Consider the following 12658-nt stretch of genomic DNA (forward strand, 5'->3'; position numbering starts at 1 on the left):
CAATGGCTAACCAGTGGAAATCTAGCAGTGGGCTGATGCTGCAATAGGCGGTCTGTTCCATTTTGAAGGGTGGACTTTGTCAACATGGTGCCGGTGAGTAATGGACGGTAAATCCAGCTGAAAGCTGGGGTCTGGGCGGTGCAGCATGCGAAGTGGGAGGAGCCTGGGTGGGCAGTGGCCCATATCGTTCTTGTGGAGCCAGGAGTGGCACCCCTGCTCGTCCTGGCTCCAGAAACATTTTTCAGAAATATCCTTCTTTTTTTAAATACATTTAGAATACCCAATTCATTTTTTCCAATTATGGGCAATTTTAGCGTCGCCAATTCGCCTAGCCCGCACACCTTTGGGTTGTGGGGGCAAAAGCCACGCAAAGACGGGGAGAATGTGCAAACTTCACGCGGACCGTGACCCAGAGCCGGGATCAAACCTGGGACCTCGGCGCCGTGTGGTAGCAGGGCTAACCCACTGCGCCACCGTGCTGCCCCTAGAAATATCCTTCTTTGCGCACCTATTGCTATATCTTCTTATACAAGGGGCTGGTTTAGCACACTGGGCTAAATCGCTGGATTTTAAAGCAGACCCAGGCAGGCCAGCAGCACGGTTCAATTCCCGTACTCGCCTCCGCAAACAGGTGCCGGAATATGGCGACTAGGGGCTTTTCACAGTAACTTAATTGAAGCCTACTCGTCACAATAAGCGATTTTCATTTCATTTCAATTGGGAGGAAGGTAAACGTCTGTCAAAATTGCAACTGGACTATGTACGTTACATAATTGTGATTTGCATATTAAAAAGGGCCCCACCACCTGAAGCAGGTGAGCAGGCCAGCTGCCCACCAGGGATGGCAGTGGCCAAAGTGCTGATCTCAGCCAGTTTTGGGCCATAACCACCCTGTTTATACCAGCTCATCAAACTTGCTATCTAATCTCTAGTTTTGATAGCATTTTTAAAATGCTGTTACACCACCAAGTCAGGAAGCAAATTCTTATAAAAACAACTGATGCCACATTGATCACTCACTAGCCTATTACATCAGGTTTTGTAATGTGCAAATTCCTCCTTTGTCCTTCTTACGATGGTGGTTAATTTGGTAAGAGTTTCATTTGTCTGTTGTGTCCGGTGTTGATGGCAGATTCCCAGTCTAGTTGGTTTGTGCCATTGCTTTGAAGTTCATAGAATTCCTAAAAAAGATAGAAACACGATTGTCTTAGCAATGCAGGATAACATGAATAGAATGCATATTTTGTCGATCACCAAATCATGGCAGACTGCTAATCCTGCCATAGTCTGGACAGCACTACTACTTATTACATAAAGTAATTGAGCATCAAGAGAGCTACACCCCAGTTTTAAAACTGAAGGTTAGCTCCATGATATATTTTCAAATGTAGTTATAGCTTTGTTCGTGTTACATTTCTCAATGTATTACAATGCAGATAAACTATGTGACTGCGATTGAAATGCTAGAAAGCAAACTGCTTCCTTCAAGTTTATTGGTGGCACGGTGGTTAGCACTGCTGCCTCGTGGCGGCAGGGATTCCAGCCTTGGGTGACTATCTATGTGGAGTTTGCGCATTCTATTCCATCTTTACAAATACATGAATAGGATGGGAATAGAGGGGTATGGACCCTGAAAGTGTAGAAGGTTTTAGTTTAGACAGGCATCATGATCGGTGCAGGATTGGAGGGCTGAAGGTCTTGTGCTGTATCGGTATTTGTTCTTCTTTCTTTGTCCAAAACTAGCTGCACCATGCGCTATGTTGCACTTCCTCATTGAATGAATTCCTCATTCTCTCTACTGCTTGACTTAAAGATACATGTCCATTAAGTACCCATGGATCAAAATGATCGCGGCAAAAATAAAGAACAAAGAACATTGTAGCACAGGAATAGGCCCTATCGGCCCTTCAAGCCTGTTCCGGTCATGATACCAACCTTGGCCAAAACCCTCAGCATTTCCTTGTGCCGTATCCCTCTATACCCATCCTATCCATGTGTTTGTCAAGATGCTAAAAATGTAATTGATTAAATTAGCCTGGGCCTCAAGGTGAGTAATGACATTACCACTACACTACCATCTCATCTCATAAAGAAAGAGGAAATAACGGAATCAGCAGCAAGGACCCTTACACCATTGCTTTTAGAATGGCATTTTGCATACTAGCTCCCTCTAAATATAAAAATTTTAATTTCCCCCCTCATTCTTTTGACAGTTTTCAATGTACAGACAGGAAATACTCAGAGTTTACTAGTCTACTTGTTAACTCCACTAGGAGGCTGAAGCGTGACAGAAATTCAGTCTCTGCCATTTCTGGGGTTTCTCACGTACTATATAAGGAGGAGATACTCCATTTCCCCTGACAGAACAATTGTATTAGGGATTAGCAATTGTATTCATGAATGCTCACCTTCTCAACCTGCCCCTCGCCTGAGATCCTCAGGTCAAATTACCACCAGTCAGCTCTCCCCCTCAAAGGGCAAAACAGCCTTTGGTCATCTGGGACGATGGTGACTTTATCTTTCTTAGGGAACCAGACCTAGGATGGGTCTCATGCACTGGACGCCTTGACAGCCTGGCTCAAGTGGGATTCAGCCCTTCGCCGACAGCTGGTATGTCAGGTTAGTTGATCGGCTTGAACACCCAAAAAAAAAACAATTGCATTCTTTTCTGCTTTAACCACTGCTACTTGCAAAAACTAGCCATGGAAACAGACAAAGGTCTGCCTGCATGCACCATGAGGTGCGGGAAAGGAATTGAAACTTACAAAGGGGACTGAGGTGACCATAATTGGGATCTGAGCTGGATGATACTGGATCCTCCAACCATCGGGAGTAGACAGGCACCAAAGGTGAGAGTTTGGGAGGTGTGCAGGGATCCAGCATTCAGGCAGGCTATGAGGCCCTCATTGTCTGTCTGGCCACAGCAGCGGAATGATTTTCCCTCCAAACTGGCAATGTTAATTTGGCCTACGGCCAGCTTAATGTTTGGTGGGCTGGGTAAGACCTCTGCATTCCCATCCATGCGTTATCATATCCAAGTGATCGTCAATCACTATAATCCAATCCAGAGTCTGATTATATGATTATCAGCTATCTATCTGGAATAAAGTTCCAATTTCACGCTTCTTGGCCAGGTTATTTTCCTTAAATCTCAAAGAGTCTGACAGTAAGACTTAAACAGAATCCTCGTGATGTATCATGACATGAATTGAAATAACTACACACCAGTAATTTTGGACCAATATGCAACACTTTGATGGTATCTCAATGTAATATGAATTTGCTAATAACTCTTGTTGACGTGCATTTAGTTCCATTTATAATACGCTATCAGTCTCAGTTAGAAGGAGTTCGACAGAACAGTGAAGCGGTGAATTCTTTCAGGTTTCGCAGGCAAGTTCAAACAGCAATACATTGTAACAGAGGCAGGACAACTGTGCATCTGGGCCGCCCATCAGTAAATAATAATTAGCACCTTTGGCTTCAACGGGTGAAGTAATGAATAAACACTTGGAAGATACTGTACACAACCTGTGCTCTTCAGCAATATTAATAAGCATATCTTTATTTGCAGTTTTTTTTTATTTCTAAGTTTCACTGTGTTCGAATATTGTTCCAGAACCCAACCTGGAAATAAATAACCCCCTCTATCCTCAGTGTTCAAGACCCCGGGTGGATTTCTTTCAATCTGTTATATTGAGCTGGATTTTCTGGCTGTTCACGTCGGTGGGATCTTATAGGCTTATACCCCTGCCGTGGGTTTTGCGGTGGCGATGGGTGGGTTCAACCGGAAACCCCGTTGACAATGACGGAACCAAAACATCCTGCCACCGTCCACTGCCGAGCCACCCTTTGCTGCTGCAGAACACTGCTCTGCATGTCACACCAAACACGGATTAAGTGTCCGCTTTGCTCCATCCAGTTTGCAAATATGACCCTGATCTTCCAATCGCTTTTCATTTTAATTCTCCACTTTGTGTCTACTCTAATCTTCCTGCCATCAGTCTCCTGCTGTGTTTCAGTAATCATCAACCACATCAAAGAGAGTTAAGTGCTGTCAATTTCCAGCTCTGCATTTCAAAATCACTCAAGCATGAAGGGGGTGAGATTGGAATGAACTTAACTCTCTTTGATGTGGTTGATGTTTGCAAACATTGTGGTTACAGCACTTAGAGTGAATAAGATGAATTAATCAAGGCTCACAGCTGTTTTGTGGAAGCTGTCAATCACAGCCCAGTACCAGAAATGAATGAATGGTTTGCAGCTAATGGATCTGAGGGGTTTAAACACAGGTCACAGATTTTCTCTTTCCAGGAATGGACACTTGGCACTTCTACATGAGTGTTACATCTGTACTTTTCTTCACTGCACTGCACTGTCTGTACTCCTCTTTTTTGAGGGAGGGGGAGTCTGGGGGGTCTTTAGTTAGGGAGGCTCTGGAAGTGCGTCCCTTTAGTTAGGGGGTCCCTGTGGGGGTTACTTTAATTAGGAGAATCCCGTCCCTTTAGTTAGCGGTCTCTGGGGGATGGGAGTTCCTTTAGTTAGGGTCTCTGGGGGGGACGGTTCTTTTAGTCAGGGAGTCCCTGTGGGGCGGGTTCCCTTTAGTTAGGTGGTGTCTGGGGGTGGGGGGTGAGTATATCTGGCATTGTTGCAGGAGAGGGTGGTCCTCGGTCGACTTTGGGGCCAACCTTCTTAAGGGGTTACCCCAATGGCCCACGTGCTCCACCACGTCAGGGCCATGTTTGTCTATATCTGTTGCAATCCACGCCCATCTGATTCCCGTCGCGGACAACCAGAAACTCACGCGAGCCCAGAGAGTCTGGTGACCAGCCCACCAAGTGGATGCATCCTCCCACTGGCATCCGGCAAGAACCACGATCCCGCTGCAAGCGGGGCAGTTGGAGCATTGTGGGCGGTTTGGCACCCGGCGCAAACCTCGGACGCACAATTCTCTGCCTGACTGCCATCTGCGTTGCCGGCATCACAGGGCAGAGGATCCAGCCCAGGGAATAATATGCATTCGCAAATATTTCTAATTCAGTAATTGAATTGGCAAAGCATCATTAATAGTCAGAAAGTATCTTATTTTTTATTAAGCTTGGGTTACCTACTTTGAGCTATGTTTTGGATAGCTGAGCCATCACCCGGACAATGCCAGGACATTAATTTGCATCAGTACAATGTTTTATCACAGTCTGCATCCTTATATTAATAGTATCAGGTTAGCATGCTTTGGATCAACCGAATTGCCACACTAAAAGTAGCAAAACAAGTACGCATTTTAGCTTGACCCCTCAGTCGGAAATGAACGTGATTGTTAATTCAGATTCTTTGGAACAAACTTCATTTGAGTAAGAGGGCTTGGCCTTCGTAAACTTGCCTGCAGAACAGAAATGCAAGATTTTAAAACCGTTTTTGAATTTCAACTTAAGCGTTCTTTCAAAACAAATGTTACAGACACGAATATTCGTCGATCAGAATAAAATAAAAAATATAGGCTGGATTCTCCGTTTGTGTCAGCCATCTCACCTGAGGAAGGAGCAGTGCTCCGAAAGCTAGTGTTTGAAAAAAACCTGTTGGACTTTAACCTGGTGTTCTAAGACTTCTTACTGTATTGGAATTGTTGAACAGGTTTGAGGTTCTCTCAGCTTATTTGGATGAGAGTGGGGTGGCTACAGGATGCGTGAGTTGACTAGTCATGGCACTGTGGTACTGGAAACCATTCAAGTTGGGGGAAGCACATAAGGATGGTAGTGGTAGTAGGGAACAGTATAGTAAGGATGATTAAAACCTCTACAGTACAGAATGAGGCCATTCAGCCCATCAAGTCTGCACTAACCCTCTGAAAGAGCATCCTATCTAGGCCCACTCCCCCACCCTATCCCTGTAACTGCACCTAACCTGCACATCCCTAGACATTAAGGGGCAATTTATCATGGCCAATCCACCTAACCTGCACATCTTTGGATTGTGGGAGGAAACCGGAGCACCCGGAGGAAACACACGCAGACATAGGGAGAATGTACACACTCCATACAGACAGTCACCCGAGGTCAGAATCGAATTGAGACCCTGGCGCAATGGGGCAACAGTGCTAACCACTGTGCCACTGTTCTCTGCATCAAGGAGCCAGAGTCCAGATGGCTGCTTTGCCTGCCCGGTGCCAGGATTCGACACATCTGAACAAGGAACAAAGAACAAAGAAAAGTACAGCACAGGAACAGGCCCTTCTGCCCTCCAAGCCCGTGCCGACCATGCTGCCCGTCAAAACTAACATCTTCTACACTTCCTGGGTCCGTATCCCTCTATTCCCATCCTATTCATGTATTTGGGGCAGCAGGGTAGCATGGTGGTTAGCATAAATGCTTCACAGCTCCAGGGTCCCAGGTTCGATTCCCGGCTGGGTCACTGTCTGTGTGGAGTCTGCACGTCCTCCCCCTGTGTGCGTGGGTTTCCTCCGGGTGCTCCGGTTTCCTCCCACAGTCCAAAGATGTGCGGGTTAGGTGGATTGGCCATGCTAAATTGCCCGTAGTGTCCTAAAAAGTAAGGTTAAGGGGGGGGGGTTGTTGGGTTACGGGTATAGGGTGGATATGTGGGTTTGAGTAGGGTGATCATGGCTCGGCACAACATTGAGGGCCGAAGGGCCTGTTCTGTGCTGTACTGTTCTATTCTATATCTATTTGTCAAGATGCCCCTTAAATGTCACTATCGTCCCTGCTTCCACCACCTCCTCCGGCAGCGAGTTCCAGGCACCCACTACCCTCTGTGTAAAAAACTTGCCTTGTACATCTCCTCTAAACCTTGCCCCCTGCACCTTAAACCTATGCCCCCTAGTAATTGACCCCTCTACCCTGGGGAAAAGCCTCTGACTATCCACTCTGTCTATGCCCCTCATAATTTTGTGGACCTCTATCAGGTCTCCTCTCAACCTCCGTTGTTCCAGTGAGAACAAACCGAGTTTATTCAACCGCTCCTCATAGCTAATGCCCTCCATACCAGGCAACATCCTGGTAAATCTCTTCTGCACCCTCTCTACAGCCTCCACGTACTTCTGATAGTGTGGCGACCAGAATTGAACACTATACTCCAAGTGTGGCCTAAGTTTCTATACAGCTGCAACATGACTTACCAATTCTTATACTCAATGCCCCGGCCAATGAAGGCAAGCATGCCGTATGCCTTCTTGACTACCTTCAAACACCTGTGTTGCCCCTTTCCGTGACCTGTGGGCCTGTACACCTAGATCTCTCTGACTGTTAATACTCTTGAGGGTTCTACCATTCACTGTATATTCCCTAACTGCATTAGACCTTCCAAAATGCATTACCTCACGTTTGTCCGGATTAAACTCCATCTGCCATCTCTCCGTCTCCAAACAATCTAAATCCTGCTGTATCCTCTGACAGTCCTCATCGCTATCCGCAATTCCACCTACCTTTGTGTCGTCTGCAAACTTACTAATCAGACCAGTTACATTTTCCTCCAAATCATTTATGTATACTACGAACAGCAAGGTCCCAGCACTGATCCCTGTGGAACACCACTAGTCACAGCCCTCCAATTAGAAAAGCACCCTTCCTCTCTGCCTTCTATGACCTAGCCAGTTCTGTATCCACTTTGCCAGCTCACCCCTGATCCCGTGTGACTTCACCTTTTGTAGCAGTCTACCATGAGGGACCTTGTCAAAGGCCTTACTGAAGTCCATATGGACAGCATCCACTGCCCTACCTGCATCAATCATCTTTGTGACCTCTTCGAAAAACTCTTCAAGTTCTGCTCCAGGCTGAAGAAGAATTTGCAGTGGAGAGGGAGGATCCCATTATCATAGGTAATAATGACATAGGTAGAACGTGGAAAGAGATTCTGCATTGGCGAGTTTGAGGAGTTAGGCACTAATTTAAACAGAACATCCAAGGTTATAATCTCTGGATTAGTACCTGAACCGTGTGTAAATTGGCATAAGGTACATAAAATTATAGAGATGAATACATGGCTCAAAGACTGGTGTGTGCGAAATGGGTTTCCGTTCATGGGGCACTGACATCAGTACTAGGGAAAGTGGGGGCAGTACCACTGGGACGACCCACATCTGAACTGTGCTGGGACCAGTGTTCTTACAAACCACATGACTAGGAAGTAGAGCGGGCTTTAAACTACATAGCCGGGGGCAGGAGGGGGATGGTTCTAGAGAGGGGATACGTTGGCTTACAGAGAATACGGGAGCACTGCGAGGCAGCTGTTTAGGTGACGATACCCAGAGTGCGACAGCAAGGGGCAGAGTGTACAAACAGTAAAAAAATACAGGAAATAGGGTCGGGGGAATGGTTAAAAAAAAGTAAAATTAGTTGGTCTTTATTTAAATGCACATAGTATTCAGCTCAAAATAAATGCATTAACGGCACAAATTGAGGTTAATAAGTTTTATCTTATAGCCATTGCAGAGACACGGTTACAAGGAGATCAAAACTGAGAACTAAATATTCGGGGCTATGTGAACCTTTGTACGGACAGGCAAGAAGGAAAGGGAATAAGTATGATCGAAATAAATTATCTTGGGTGATGAGATGGAATATCTATGGGTGGAAATAAGAAATAACAAGGGAGTAGTCTATAGGACCCCTAACACTAGCTATATTGTAGGACGGGGCATAAATAAGGAGATAATGTGGGCATGTAAAAAAGTACATTAATCATGGAGGACTTCATGTGGTTGGGAAAATCAAATTGGCAAAGGTAGCCAATAGGAAGAATTCATAGTGTATTTCGGACAGTTTCCGAGATCAATATGTTGTTCTCGGGCAACACGGAAGCATAGTGGTTAGTACTGTTGCTTCACAGCCCCAGGGACCCTGGTTCGATTCCCAGCTTGGGTCACTGTCTGCGGAGAGTCTGCACGTTCTCCCCATATCTGCGTGGGTTTCCTCCGAGTTCTCCCTCAGTGTACCCGAATATGCGCCGGAATGTGGCGACTAGGGGCTTTTCACTGTAACTTCATTGCAGTGTTAATGTAAGCCTACTTGTGACACTAATAAAGATTATTATTAGTATTGTGGATCCAACCAGGGATCAGGCTACTTTAGATCCGGTAATGTATAATGAGGCAGGTTTAATAAACAACCTCAGAGTAAACTGTGACCAAAACATGGTCAAATTTAGCATGTACCGGTCATGATACCACCCTTGGCCAAAACCCTCAGCAGTTCCTTGTGCCATATCCCTCTATACCTATCCTATCCATGTATTTGTCAAGATGCCTTTTGAACGCCGTTAATGTATCTGCTTCCACAACCTCCCCTGGCAACGCGTTCCAGGCACTCACCATCCTCCGTGTAAAAGACCTGCCTCGCACATCTCCTCTAAAATTTGCCCATGCGCCTTAAACCTAAGTCCCCTGATGACTGACCTCTCCATCCTAGGAAAGAGTGCCTGCCCATCCACTCTATCCATGTCCCTCCTAATCTTGTAGACCTCTATCTGGTCACCCCTTAACCTCTGTTGTTCTAACAAAATCAGTGAGAGTCTATTCAGCCTCTCGGCATAGCTAACACCCTCCAGTCCAGGCAACATCCTGGTCAACCTCCTCTGCACCCTCTCCAAAGCCTCCACATCCTTCTGATAGTGTGGCGACCAGAATTGTCAGCAATATTCTAAGTGCAGTGTTAGTAGCAAGTATTCCAAGAGAAGAAGAAGGGTTCTAAGAAGGAAGTTAAAATAGTATTAAACTGGGCAGCACGCTGGCGCAGTGGGTTCGCCCTGCTGCCTGACAGCACCGAGGTCTCAAGTTCGATCCCGGCTCTGGGTCACTGTCTGGGTGGAAGTTTGCACGTTTTCCCCATGTTTGCGTGGGTTTCGCCCCCACAACCCAAAAGATAGGTGGATTGGCCATGCTAAATTGCCCCTTAATTGGAAAAATGAATTGGGTACTCTAAATTTAAAAACAAAAAAATAGTATTAAACTGAACGAGTGAACATACAACGTGCCAAAGATTAGTGGTAAGCCAGAGGAATGGAAAGTTTTAAAAACCAACAAAGGATGACCAAAAAATAATAATGAGGGAGAAGATAAACTCCTTGCAAGTAATATAAAAATGGCCAGTCAGAGTTTATTGAAATATAAAAAGGAGGAGAGAGGCCAAAGTGAACATCGGCCCCTTAGAGTGAGACTGGGGATATCATTATGGGAAGCCAGGAAATGGCAGAGGAGTTAAAGAAATACTCTGTGTCAGTATTCACGGTAGAAGACATTAATAACACCAAAAATACCAAATATTCAAGGAACAAAAAGGAGTGGAGGAAATAAATACAACTTTCACTAGAGAAAAGGTCCTAGGGAAACTATTGGGGCAAAAGGCTAACAGGTCCCCTGATCCTGGTGGGTTGTATCCTGAGATATTAAAGGAAGTAGCTAGGAGATAGTGCAAGCACTGGTAGTAATCTTCCAAGAATCTTTAAATTTTGAAAAAGTCCCAGAGGATTAGAAAGCTGCCAATGTAACACCCTTATTCAAAAAGCGAGGGAGACAAAAACGAGGTAACTATAGGTTATTTAGCTTAAAATCAGTCATTGGCAAAATGTTAGTGTCCATTATAAAGGATGTGATAGCAGAGCATTTAGAAATGCTGAATACAATCAAACAGAGTCAGCATGGCTTCATGAAGGGGAAATCATGCCTGACAAATGTATTAAAATTCTTTGAGGTGGCAATGAACAGGATAGATACAGGAGAACCAGTAAATATAATCTACTTGGTTTTCCAAAAAGCATTCGATAAGGTAACGCACGAAAAGCTGCTTAATGAGAGCCGATGGTGTTGGGTGTAGTACATTAACATGGATAGAGGATTGGCTGATTAATAGAAGTCAGAGGGCGTGATCTTCCCAAATGGGAACAAAGTCCCCCAGCGAGCTGGTTTAGCCGCATGTTTCCTGACACTCGCAGTGCTGAGAAACACATGGCTATTCAACGCTACTCGCATTGAACAAGGGGCCTAAATGGGGAACGCATGGCCGAGGCCGCACGCACACAGCCCTGTTTTATGCAATGGGGAGCTCTGCTCACCTGAGCTCCCCGTTGTAACAAGAGATCGGGACGCCATTTTTAAATGGTGTACCTATCTCCGAGGCCCACAAAAAAAAAATCCCTGATCTCCCCCCCAGCCGGGACGTAACATGGGAGGGTCCCCGCCACCCCCATCCCCCACAGTGGACAACCCTGGCCCAATTGTGCACATGCATAAAATGCCAGCTTGGCACCTTGGCAGAGTCAGCTTGGCAGTGCCCCACCAGGGCACCTAGACATTGCCAGGATGGCACCCAGGTGACACTGGCAGGGTGTCAGGCTGGCACTTCCAGGGTGACCAGGTGGCACCAGCAGCGCCAGGGCACAATCCTGTCCAAAGGGCATGCAGCTGGAGGCGTTCGATCCCCTTGCGACCCCCTCGAGTGGCATTCCATCCGCTCCCCATTTATGGGGACCAATACCAAATGGCACTCGCCCAAAGAGATTGAATCCGAAAGCCTCAGGTACCTCGGGAATCTGCCCTTTAGAGTGAGGCTTACTGTCTTGCTCTAATATGCAGATTTGCCAAGAAGGTGATCCCGTGGATTCACCTTGCAACGTCTCGTGAGATTGCATTGTATCTTGCGAGGCGTTGCAATCCGGGTGGATCCCAGGAGCATGGTCTGATGGCTTTCACCGGCCACGCTGCACTGCGGCGAGATGTTTTTCTGGGGCAGCGTGGTCATATGATCATGCCCAGAGAGTTGGGATAAGAGGGACATTTTCAGGATAGCAACCTGAATAATAGAGCGCCACAGGGATCAGTGCTGGGACCACAATTATTTACAGTATATTACTTGGATGAGGGAAGTGAATGTACTATTGCTAAGTTTGCAAGTGACACAAAAATAGGTGTGAAGGCAAGTTACGAGGATGATACAGAGTCTACAGAGGGATATCAACAGGTTAGGTGAGTGGGTAAAAATTTGGCAGACAGAATATAAAGTAGGAAATTTTTATTTCAGGAGCTGAATATTATTTAAATGGAGAAAGACTGCAGGAAGCTGAACACAGAGGTATTTGGAGGTCCTCGTGCATAGATCACAAAAAGTTAGCACGTAAGTTCAGCAAGTAATTGGGAAGGCAAATAGAATGGTGGCCTTTATTTCAAAGGGAACGGAGTATAAAAGTAGGAAAGTCCTGCTAAAGCTATACCGAGCACTAGTTAGTCCACACTTGGGATACTGTGAACAGATTTGTTCCCTTTATCTAAGGAAAGATAGATGGTATTGGAGTTATCCAGAGAAGGTTGACTCGGTTGATCCCGGGTATGGAGGGATTTTCTTATGAGAAGTGGTTGAGTAGGTTGGGACTGTAGTCATCGCAGCTAAGACGAATGAGAGGATATTTCACCTTGTGGGAGTGTCTAGGTCAAGAGGGCATACTCTTAGACTAATGGGTCACCCATTTAAGATAGACATGATGTGGAGATGCCGGCGTTGGACTGGGGTGAGCACAGTAAGAAGTCTTACAACACCAGGTTAAAGTCCAACAGGTTTGTTTCAAACACAAGCTTTCGGAGCACTGCTCCTTCCTCAGGTGAATGGAGAGGTATGTTCCAGAAACATTTATATAGACAAAGTCAGAGATGCCAGACAGT

At 45.8% G+C, this 12658-nt stretch overlaps 1 long non-coding RNA gene across 1 annotated transcript in view; it reads right to left on the reverse strand.

Moving 5' to 3' along the window:
• Positions 1 to 380: 380 nt before the first annotated feature.
• LOC119971955 overlaps positions 381 to 12658 on the reverse strand; it is a 103048-nt gene continuing 90770 nt past the window's right edge. Inside the window, exon 3 of the long non-coding RNA XR_005461956.1 lies at positions 381 to 1181. This is a non-coding gene — a long non-coding RNA (uncharacterized LOC119971955). The remainder of the gene's footprint in view (positions 1182 to 12658) is intronic.

Source organism: Scyliorhinus canicula, chromosome 9 (assembly GCF_902713615.1).
Source record: "Scyliorhinus canicula chromosome 9, sScyCan1.1, whole genome shotgun sequence".
In the NCBI taxonomy this organism is placed as follows: Eukaryota; Metazoa; Chordata; class Chondrichthyes; order Carcharhiniformes; family Scyliorhinidae; genus Scyliorhinus; species Scyliorhinus canicula.